Consider the following 11432-nt stretch of genomic DNA (forward strand, 5'->3'; position numbering starts at 1 on the left):
CATTGAAAGATAGAAAGACTTTGTCAAGAAAGAGGTTTTAAAGAATTTATGTTATATGTTATGTTTCATGATTTATTTATGTAAAAAACAAAAAGTTTAAAATAAAATTATGTTTTACAAAATCGTCATTCACTAGGCTATTTAGCTCATCCTTTTCAAATGTTTTCCTACTTCGAGGTAGAGATCATTCGAAAACCTGACTGTAGTCTTCAATTTACTGTGCAAAGTCATTAATAGTTTTGTTGTTGTTGGTCAGTACTTCGGTTTACTCTTGTGTTGTACATAGGTTTAGAGTTAAGTTCAGTTGTTTAGTTTATGTTTAGTCTAAAAAGTATAGTATGTAATCAATAGCGTTTAGCCTTAACTATTTCGAGCTTTATGTAATAAAGTTTGTTTAATTAGAGTTTATCTTATTAATTCTCTGCATAAGTTAATTTACTTAAAGTTGTCTAGCATTAGGAAAGGTTTAGTAGTCAGAGTCAACTGGTGTTGTTCAGAAGGGGATCGACATTGGCTGACATCACGCCATCTTTCAAGTGGAGAGAGTAGGTGATCTGGGAGGGGGTGTGACAAATGAAACCTACAATGCAACTTGGTGGTACCCAAAACATATTTCATATATTAGAAAGGACAAGGACTAGCTTTAAAACTTTTCAAACTTCAAAGTTGTTGACTAAAATAAAAATGGATGAGCAAATAAGGTCCCGTTTGGTAACGTTCCCCTTTCCCATTTTTCGTTTCTGTTTCTAATTTTTTCAGAAACAGACGTGTTTAGTAACGTTCTTGTTTCTTGTTTCCAAAATAATTAGGAAACGTTTCTAGTTTAATAAGAAATTTGTGGGAACGATAAAAAAGAGTTTCTCCTTGTTCCGTTCCTATTTTTCATTCTGTTTCTCCTCTTCGTTCTCGAGCTTTCTTCTTCTACGATTCTTCTTCTCTCTTTATTCTCTATTTATTCTCCAACTCTCTTCATGCTCTGTTTCTTTTTTGTTCTCCGACTAAAGGTATGGCTCTCAATCCCTCTTTCTCTTGTCAAATTTACTGATGGATTTTTCTTTCAGATCTTTTTTTTTTTTGGCTGAGAATGACCAGAAGCGTTTGTTGTGTTTTTGTGTTTTTTTTATGGCTCTCAATCCCTCTTTCTCCTGCAAGATTGTTTTCCCTTTTTGTGTTCTATGTTAAGGAAAATTCAGAAATCCATGGTTTTAAAAGGCTCTCAATCCCTCTTTCTCCTTATGGTCTTTTTTTTTTTTTTTCAGATTTGTTCCTTTTTTTTTTTTTTGCTGGTGTTGGTTTCTATGTTTTTTTTTATGGTTCTCAATCCATAATTACTATTACATTCTAGATGTCACAAAAATTAATTGAACAACTTTGTGTCGATGGCATTGTTGAGATTGATGGATTAAAAGGTGAGGGACCGTGGTCAAATAAGAGTGAAGCTTTGTTTGTATACTTAATGGATGAAGAGGTTGCAAAAGGCAATCGACCAACTACAACATTTATAAAAACTAGTTGGAATTATATAATAAACCAACTAAATGCTAGTATAGGATATAATTATTCTCATGATCAATTGAAAAATAAGTTCAACAAATTAAGACAAATTTACAAAAGATATTGACTGATATGATAGGAAATGGTTGGGATCTATTATTAGGTACCATTCAATCTTGAAGAGGAGCAAAGGAACGAGCTTTTTAAGGCATAATAGTTGCATTTTTTTTCCATTTCTAATCATCTATAGGCGAATAAGAGAGCTAAAAAGTTTTCATTTTCTATAGGTGAATAAGAGAGCTAGAAAGTTTAGAAAAAGTGGTTGTCCACATTATGAAAAGCTCGCAAGGATTTTTGGAGATACTACTGCAACTGGTGTAAATGTTTGCCCGTCCACAAGACTTATTTCAGATTATGAAGATGAAAATGAAAATGATGTTGCAAGCAACACAAACGTTGGTGTTGAAGAGAATGATAAAGGAAAAAGCAAAAGAACGAGTTTGAAGAAATAGAGACGAATTTGGCAGTTTCTTCTCATCATTCTTAGATGTATATGTAGAGAATGCAAAGAGAAAGAATGACATCCTTGAGAAAAGATCTTTTGGTCGTACATCTAGTGAAGTTGACGAGAGCCAAACATCAAGCAAAAAAGATGATCTCCATGAAGAGTTGATGGAATGTTTAAACATTTTAAATACAATGGAGAATGTTGATGGAGAGGCTTATTCCAAAATACTGAAACTCTTGCACGGAGATCTTGCTTGGAGAGATTTCATAAATAGTCTTTAGATGTCACTTAAGGATTGTTTTAGGATTATATCATCTACTTTTTAATATTAGACTTGAACATGAATTTTGTATGTTTGACATTATGGTTTGGGAAAATTACATAAATTTTCTTTCCATCTTCGCCTGTTTTTTTTTTTCAAACTGTTATTTGGTTCATCGTGTATTATTTAAATTGGAGTAGCCAAATGTAAACGATCGTATAAAAAAGTAAACGATCGTGTAAAAAAATTAAATTATCATGTAGACAAATCTAAACGATCGTGTACCATATTTTGAAAAAAATCGTTTAGATTTGGATCGTGTAACCAAATTTAAATGTAACCAAATTAAACGATTGTGTAACAAAAGTAAACGATATAATTGAAAAAATAATCAAATCTAAACGATTGTGTACCAAATATATTTAACATGACTATGTTTTATGTACTGAGATGGATTTGTAGATTTTTTATGTTTGATTTAGGGATATACTAATGAATTGATATGGACTTGATTCAAGATAATCATTTTGATGACGATTTTGATTTTGACGACGATGACGATGGTATCTTCATCCTTTTTACTTTATTCTACATGAGCTTGCACAAGATTGAGTTGTTAAATGGAAACCATAGTAGATGTTTTGATTGTTTCAGGATGAAAAGAATTATATTCATAAGATTTTGTGAAGATTTAAAATCAAAGATGAATCTGCAATCATCTAGATATCTTACCATTCAAGAAAAAGTTGTTATATTCTTATTAATCATATCACATAATGAAAGCAATCGTATAGCAGCAGAAAGATTTCAACATGACCCAGTCATACTATTTCTCTAGCTTTTAACCTTGTTTTGAGGAAAGTTTGCAAGCTTGGTCGAGAAATTATTCGCGCACCCAATATGGACACTATATGGAGATCGTATCAAATTCAAAATATTACCCTTTCTTTAAGGTAATACGTTAATGTTTTGATTTATTTTCAGAAATATAATGTTTTGAAATATATTTGTGTTTTATTATCCTTTAGGATTGTATTGGTGCTATTGACGGCACTCATGTTGCTACAAGTATTCCCCAAAATGAACAAATATCGTTTTGTGGAAGAAAAACTAACATGACATGGAATATAATGTGTGTTTGTTCATTTGATATGTTATTCACGTATGTCATGTCTGGTTGGGAAGGATCGGCCAATGATTCTCGCATATTTCTAGAATATATCAAGAATCCCGAGAATAAATTTCCTATGCCTAAGAGAGGTACATAATTATGTGTTTTTCAGAACTTTAATTCCATATTTGACTTTATGATAACTTTTTATTTGCTTTATTATATGCAGATCAATACTATCTTGTCGATTCGGGATATTCAAATATGCTAGGATTTTTAGCACCATTTCGAGGTCAAAGATATCATTTACGAGATTTTAGAGAAAGGAGACATTGCCCTCGAGGTATAGAAGAAGTGTTTAATTTTCGACATTCTTCACTGCGAAATGTCATTAAACGTTGTTTTGGTGTGCTGAAGGCTCAATTTCCTATTCTCCTTACCCGATCAAGACACAAAAATATATACTGATAGCATGTTGCACAGTTCACAATTATATTAGATTGAATGATCGTCAAGATGATCTTTTCAAGATACGATTTTATGTTTATGTTATTCTTTTTATTTGTGCAGCGAGACTTCTTTGTATTAAATGATATAAAGTACTTTTGATAATTTTCATTTTTATGTTTAATGCAGGACATAAATTTTTATTTAATGTTTAATTGAATTACATGTGAATAAAATAAAATTAATAAAATAAAAAAAAAAATCAAGAGGAGCAGTTACCAAACAGAGTTACCAAATAAAATAAAATTAATAAAATAAAAATTAGATGTGAGTCGACAGCATCTACAAGAAATAATAAAAACAAGAAATAAGAAACAGTTACTAAACGCATTTTCTGTTTCTGTTTCTTTTTTTTTTTTAAGAAACAAGAAACAGAAACAGTTATCAAACACGTTCCTGTTTCTTGTTCTGAAAAAACAAAAAACAGGGAACAAGAAACAAGAAATAGGGAATAGAAATGTTACCAAACAGACTCTAAAGAATCAGAGTTAGAAAGTGATCTCTCTTGTGAAAACCATCAGGTAGAACAAACAAATACAACAATTAGAGTTACTGATCAACCAATGTTTAGTAAGAAAAACACATCAACACAAAAGTTCAACTACAATAATATAGAAAAGCAACAAAAAAAATCCTCTTGGGTGGTGGGAGTAGTGCCTCTTGATCATTATTTACTAAATTACACATAAAACTCAGACACTAAAGTGAGTTTGTAGAACGTGAATTCGTTAAACTCGAAGTCTCTTTGATATATCAACTGGTTCTTTATTTTCGTTTTTCATTATGATATTATCTATATAACACTCTCACGACAATTTTAGTTTTTCAGATTCGGTTTTATATTTGTTAGATTGTATGGAATATCGGTATTTTATTGATGATTCATTGATAATAATCACAGATTACAACCCTATATATAACCATATTAAAGCACACTAAAGGAAAGAATATACAAGAATAATATAATATTTCATAAGAATAATATTTCCCAAAAATACTCTAATTATGTCAATAATATTGATTCTATTGTTAGTGTTTTCGAGTTACTAATACATCAAGAGGTGGAATATATTTTGTGTTTTTTGGAAATTATTTCCATCTGCACACTTAGAAAAAAAAAATATCTTGTCTTGATTATGTTTCCCACAATTCCCAACCCCTTTGGATTTTGAATGAAGATTGCTTTTGAATTTTAATTGACTATTGAAGTTTTGATTTAAAGTCCGATAGTTTATTTGAAGGCAAGGAATTGCACGATCTGGCATAATGGTTTGCTTTTTGAATGATTTTGATCTTTCTGGCATTTATGTGATTGAAACAATTACTTCAATTTGATTGAACATTGGTTTACTGGAAATTTGAGGTTGTATTTTAATTATGTGGGGCAATTTTGTGAATGAGTCACATTTGTGTTGTTTTGCTTCATAAGGAGTGATGTATGAATTATTGGTGATTATTGATAGATTAGTTATAGTTCAAAGATTTTAGGGAATAATTGTCCCCAGTCGTTGCATGATCAATTTGGATGGCCATGATGACATTTCATCTGTTAAACTTCTTTCCGTTGGCAAGGTTTTTTTTTTTAAAAAAAAATTATTATTATGAGCGTATATATAACTTCTTTGACGTGCGATGGGTTATTTTTTATTTTATGCACTAACTTTGTGTTTTTACTCTTATATATATAAGAGCGGTGATTTTGAAAAATTTGGCTTATTTGGATCTATCATTTAACTATCAAGGGTCTTTCAAAAAATAAAATAAAACGTGAAAATATTTACATTCTATATAACATTTTGAAAAAAAAAAAACTCACAAGTCCACAACATGAAATAACAAAAATATTTTGCGATTAATTGGTCACACATGCCTAAAAAACGATTATGTACCAAGTTTAAATGATCTTGTAACCTTGTACCTAGTCCAAATGATCTTGTAACCACCCTAAACAATTATATACCAAATCTAAAAGATCTTGGTGCACGATCTTGTACCCTTGTATCTAATCTAAACAATTCTGACCCACTCTAAACGATCTTGTATTAAATCTAAACGATCTATTAGTGATAGTGGTCTATCTCTATCTATTTGTGATAAATAACTTATTATTTAGATATTAGTACAAGATCGTTTAGATCCTGTACCAATATCTTTTAGATTTTGTATCAAAAAGAAAAAAAAAAAGAAGATAGAGATCAAGAAAAAGGAAGAAATTCTAGAAAAGGAAATGAAAAAGGAATAAATTCTAGAAAAGGAAATGAAAAAGTCACAAACAAGAAGAAGTGGGAATATGAAGAAGAAGAAGTAATGATATGAAGATGAGAAGAATAAATCCCAAATAAGAAGAAAAAGAAGTGAAATGGAGAATGTTCTCGCAATATTCAAAACCAACATAGGGCAAATTTGGAATTTATGAAAAAACAATGGTGGCTTTCTGGCTTTAATTTTTTGTTACATGAGCCATAAATATTTTTTGGTCTTGTTACATTTACGTAAATTATCCTAACCATGAGTATTAAGGGTGTTCTAAAATCATTTTAAGTTTCTAGGCATCATGAATGATGTCTAAAGTTGATTTCATGTCTCATTGGTTATATTTTGTAAGAACTTGTTTTGTAAATTTTATTTACTTTGTTTCACAAATATCTGGTGATTGACCTTACGTAGATGTCATCAACAATTTCAATTTGTTGTACCACATATTGTTGGTGGAAATCATAGAGAAGTCTATGAGAAACTTAAATGGAAATGATTTCAATTGATGATCTATTAAGGGTCCGTTTGGATTGCCTATGAAAAAATGTTTTTTTAAGAATACATTTTTGAAAAAATATTTCTTGTAAAATGAGTTTAAAATCTAAATACTCACATGTTTGGTTTGACCTCTTTATAAATATTTATATACAAAATTGTGTTTGCTTTGATTTATATTTATGAACAAATTTCATTAAAAAAAAAATACACACATTTTGAATCTTTTTTTCATAAATATATTTTAAAATTAATTGTACGTTATCTTGAAATTATTAATTTTTTATTTACTTGAAACTAAACATTAATTTCATTTTTTGTATTAATATTTTTAAAAAATTTAATTTTAAAAGCACAAATATCTTGAAATGTAAATATATAACCATAAAAAAAATTTTGATTTCCATTAACAAAATATAAATAAGATAAATAATTTTTTCAAGACAATATAATATCAACTAGACAAAAAGATGTGCATTTCGATCATGTTCTTCATTCATATTTATTTCACGAACCGAACGATCATGTTCTTCATTGACGTCTTCATGATTTTTTTCACAGATGTTAAGTCAAAATAGATTTGACTGAGAGAAAAATATTTGTTAATCTCTATATTTAAATGTGTGTTCATATACATTGAAAAAAAATATTCGAAGTATTTAAAAATAGAAAAACAAAACAAAAAGAACGACGGAGTAAAAAATAGATAGTAAAAAGGAAAGAAAAATAAAGGAAGAAAAATAGATATTTGGAAGAGATTTCTCATTAAACATAAAATAAAAATTTATTCTAAAATTTGGTTGCGTGTGTTTTCTCTAAAATGATTTATTTCATAATCTCATTTTTCCAAAAATTATTTAAAACGAAATGACAAACACCTCAATTTATCTTAAAATGAATTATTTTAAAAATTAAACACTTCAAAAACCAATCTAAACACACCCTCAATGTATTAAGATTAATTTATATGCTTGCTTGTATCTTAAATTAGGTGGAAGTATAATGGTACCTTATGTTGGAATCCAACTGGTAAACCATCTCGCCAATTGGTTTTTAGAATCCAAATAAATGGTTCTTTAAGCCCAAAAGCGTCATGGCTAATTAAGCTCCGTAGTTTCGATTCGTTAATGGGGTTGACCCAACTTCTAAACAAGATGTAAATTACTAAAATTCAACCTCTATTTCTCCAGCTACTTCACACACCCATTGTTTGCAGATCGAGTGTCGACTCAGAGGTTTGACCAGAAATAAGGATGTAACAACCCGAACTTTTAATTTAAGTTTGGTCATTACTCAAAAAGACGAATAACAATTTATACTTTCTTGAAGAGATAGATGACTAAACTTATAAAATCAAAATCTTCACAAAATATAAGATTATCAAAACCAACAAAAAATAATTTGAAAACATGACCCACAGGTTCTAACAATTTTAAAGAAAATAAAAAACAAATAAATAGGACAAAATCTTAAGTAGAATGTTTAAAATTTAAGATACTGAAAAACATATAAATAGACGCGAAAGCTAACTGTGTCTCCATATGACATGTCATGGATCCATTTCTGTCGCTCACCAGCTTCTCAAGTTCTCTACCTTAGCTTGAAATATTAAACATAGAAAAGAGTGAGTATATAAATATACCCAGTAAGGGACCTACTACTGGTCTCGTTAGGTGATCTATTAACTTCCCGTTAGAAACATAATCTTAACGTCGTGTATTCAATGGAGCACATCTGAGTAAGTGAGACCGTACGAACACTCCTAAATTGTGCGAGTGACCCCATGGGAATACCCTTAGTCGTGCGAGTGATCCAGGTGCACACTTCATAAACATATATGTAATACGCAGTTACACCCCTAATCGTGCGAGTGGTCCTGTCGTAACACCCCTAGTCGTGCGAGTAACCCCGTATACACAATATAACTCTCCCCTAACTGTGCATGTGATCCGTAGGTACACCCATAAATCGCGCGAGTGTCCTGCAGGAATACCCCTAGTCGTACGAGTGACCCCATAGATAGGATCACAATATAGGTGGGGTAAGAAATTTAACAGACAAAGTTAATAGATAGACAACAATCCACAAGCATGTAATTGTTGGGTTTTATGTCCTAAAACTCGTAGATAATAATATAATCAATTGACCATTATTAATAAAGTGTTATTATTATAATTTCAATAAGTGTTATTGATTTTATTATTAGTTTTGTCTTAATAACCCAAATTCAATAAACTAACATTCTAAGTTGTTTGATGAGTCTTGAACAGTATGTAGAGACATACAGGGATCAATGTTCAAGATCAGCTTAAAGGGTCTATGGTATAGGGATAAGGTTGGGTACCTTATCTTGGTAACATTATGGATACAACTTACTTTGTATTTGATACAAACGCAATGATCCAACGCGTTGGTGTAGGTGACATGCGAGTGAGGGTATCTTATGCAATGAGTTTGCATAAGACCGGACCACAAAATAGTAGCCACTAGATGTAACTCCGTTAACTAGTTAGGTTTCTATTTCATTATATAATTATTGAAAAGTTGTACGTACATCAAAGTTCAAACTACCATATTGATCCAAGTTGTAAGGAGGTGGTAGGCCTTTAATTCTATGCTTTTCATGAAGAAATGAATACAATTTGCTTAATTATTTAATTATATGAGTCGAAACTTTTTATATTTTAATCATGTTTGATTTGAATATATATATATATATATATATATATATATATATATATATATATATATATATATATATATATATATATATATAATTTGTTTGATTATTATCGATTTGGGTTCAAAATTTTAGGTTACAAAAATTTTTAAAATAAAATAAAAGTAATAGTGGAATGCATTTCTCGGTGTCGGGAAAGTCTCTCCCGACGCATTTCACAATCCCGATAGGCATTTATTCATCGCATTTCTTGTAGTGTCCATAAGATCAATTAACTATATTTTGTGGAAATAAACTAAACGTGAACAAAGCTTACAAAAAGAAGAAATGTCTAGGAGAGAAAATCGCTATCGAAAAATGTTCGTAAAAGCAATTCGAAGAAGTGGGGTATTTATAGACTATTTGTGGTCATTCGAATAGTCTCATCTCTTCTTCAAATTGGTTATTTTAAAAAAGAGATGTTCATTCATCAAACAATGCAACTCTTTATACAAATGGTCACATGCTATTTATTTCAATAAAATTAAGGATAATTTACCACACCTAATATTCATATATGGTAACAAAATTGATGACAACTCTTTTTAACAACTATGAAATAAAAAAAATATATTAACAGGAGCAAAACAGACAAGATATTTCCCTATATCTAGGCGATATGTATTAATAAGATCACGAATTTCACATGGAAATAATTGTATTTCTAGAATTTTAAACCAATGATATGAAAATACAATTGTTTCCTACGTCATTTGCAAAAATAGCAACAAAAAAAATTATGATAATAAGATATATGTCACTACATTATTTAAATTGCAAAAATAGCAAATTTAAAAACGGATAATCCTTTGATAGTCCTTTGTTAGACCTCCGATAAATCTTTGATCACCATCCGATATCATTAATTACTTGTCATATTCGTAATATACAAAAAAGTAAGTGCTATGAACTATTTTTTTTCTAACTTTTTTTGTCATATGATGCAATTTCTTTTGTTTCTTTTCCATTCTAATTTGTTTATTTATTATTGTTGTTGTTATTATTATTATTATTATTTGCTTTTAACTTTTGTTATGGTCAAACAAGATGAATAATATACGAGTGTTGTTAGATTAACCCAATAAAAATCAAGGGATTGAATACCTAATACATTGGTTCAAGTTGCCTAATCCTACGTGTCTAGGGATATATGTAAAATGTCCTAAAGTGAAAGTCAAATGTTTAGAAGAGAAAAATTGTTTTGAATTTGTTAAATAACTTTTTGAACCGAACTTTAGAGGTAAAATAGACAATAAACATATATAATAAAGACTTTTTGATTACTACGACTTAAAGATTAAAAAATTTGAAAGTTAAAATAGGTAACCAAAATTGAAAAATTAAAAATAAGTGAGGATGGATATTTGTGTTTTGTTTTAGGTTTGATTTGGTGTGGTTTAGTTAATTGCGTTGGATGATAAATAAATAAATAAAGAGTTCCGGAACAAGTAATCAATTTTGTTTTAGAAAAAGAAAAGTAGTAAAAGAATTAAATTTGGGTTGAATTTTCTAGAACCATCTAAAGAACGTTTGGACAATATTGACATCCTCGTGTCAATTTCTTATAGGTTGTTTAATTTTTATTTAGAGCTGTTTTAGTATAACGTACACATTCCATGTGCTCATTGGATTTTGAAAAATCCAACCAATTGTATGAAGTCAAATTTATCCGGTCAAAAGGATGATAATTAAATGAAAATTTCGGGGAGTTAAAAAGGTTTAATTTTGGGGAGTTAAAAAGGTTTAATTTGTGCTCCTTTCTTAAAAAGAAAAAAAATAGTAAAATATATACGATATCAAATTATTAGTCTATTGATTTTAGATATGAGATTTTATTATATATTGGTTTTTATGCAAATTCGTGTAAAGAATTTAAATTTATACTGAATTCTTATGAAGATATGACATTAAAATATCTAAAATTGAATATATAAATTATAGTTGTCCAATCATTTAAATATATAACTCATACGGTCAATTTATAAATCCATTAACAAAACCTGAATGGAAGATACAAAAATACTCATATATTTTGATAGTCGGTGAATGGAATCAATAAAACTAATAAGAATAATTAATA

Source organism: Cucumis melo, chromosome 9, assembly GCF_025177605.1.
Source record: "Cucumis melo cultivar AY chromosome 9, USDA_Cmelo_AY_1.0, whole genome shotgun sequence".
Classification (NCBI taxonomy): domain Eukaryota; kingdom Viridiplantae; phylum Streptophyta; class Magnoliopsida; order Cucurbitales; family Cucurbitaceae; genus Cucumis; species Cucumis melo.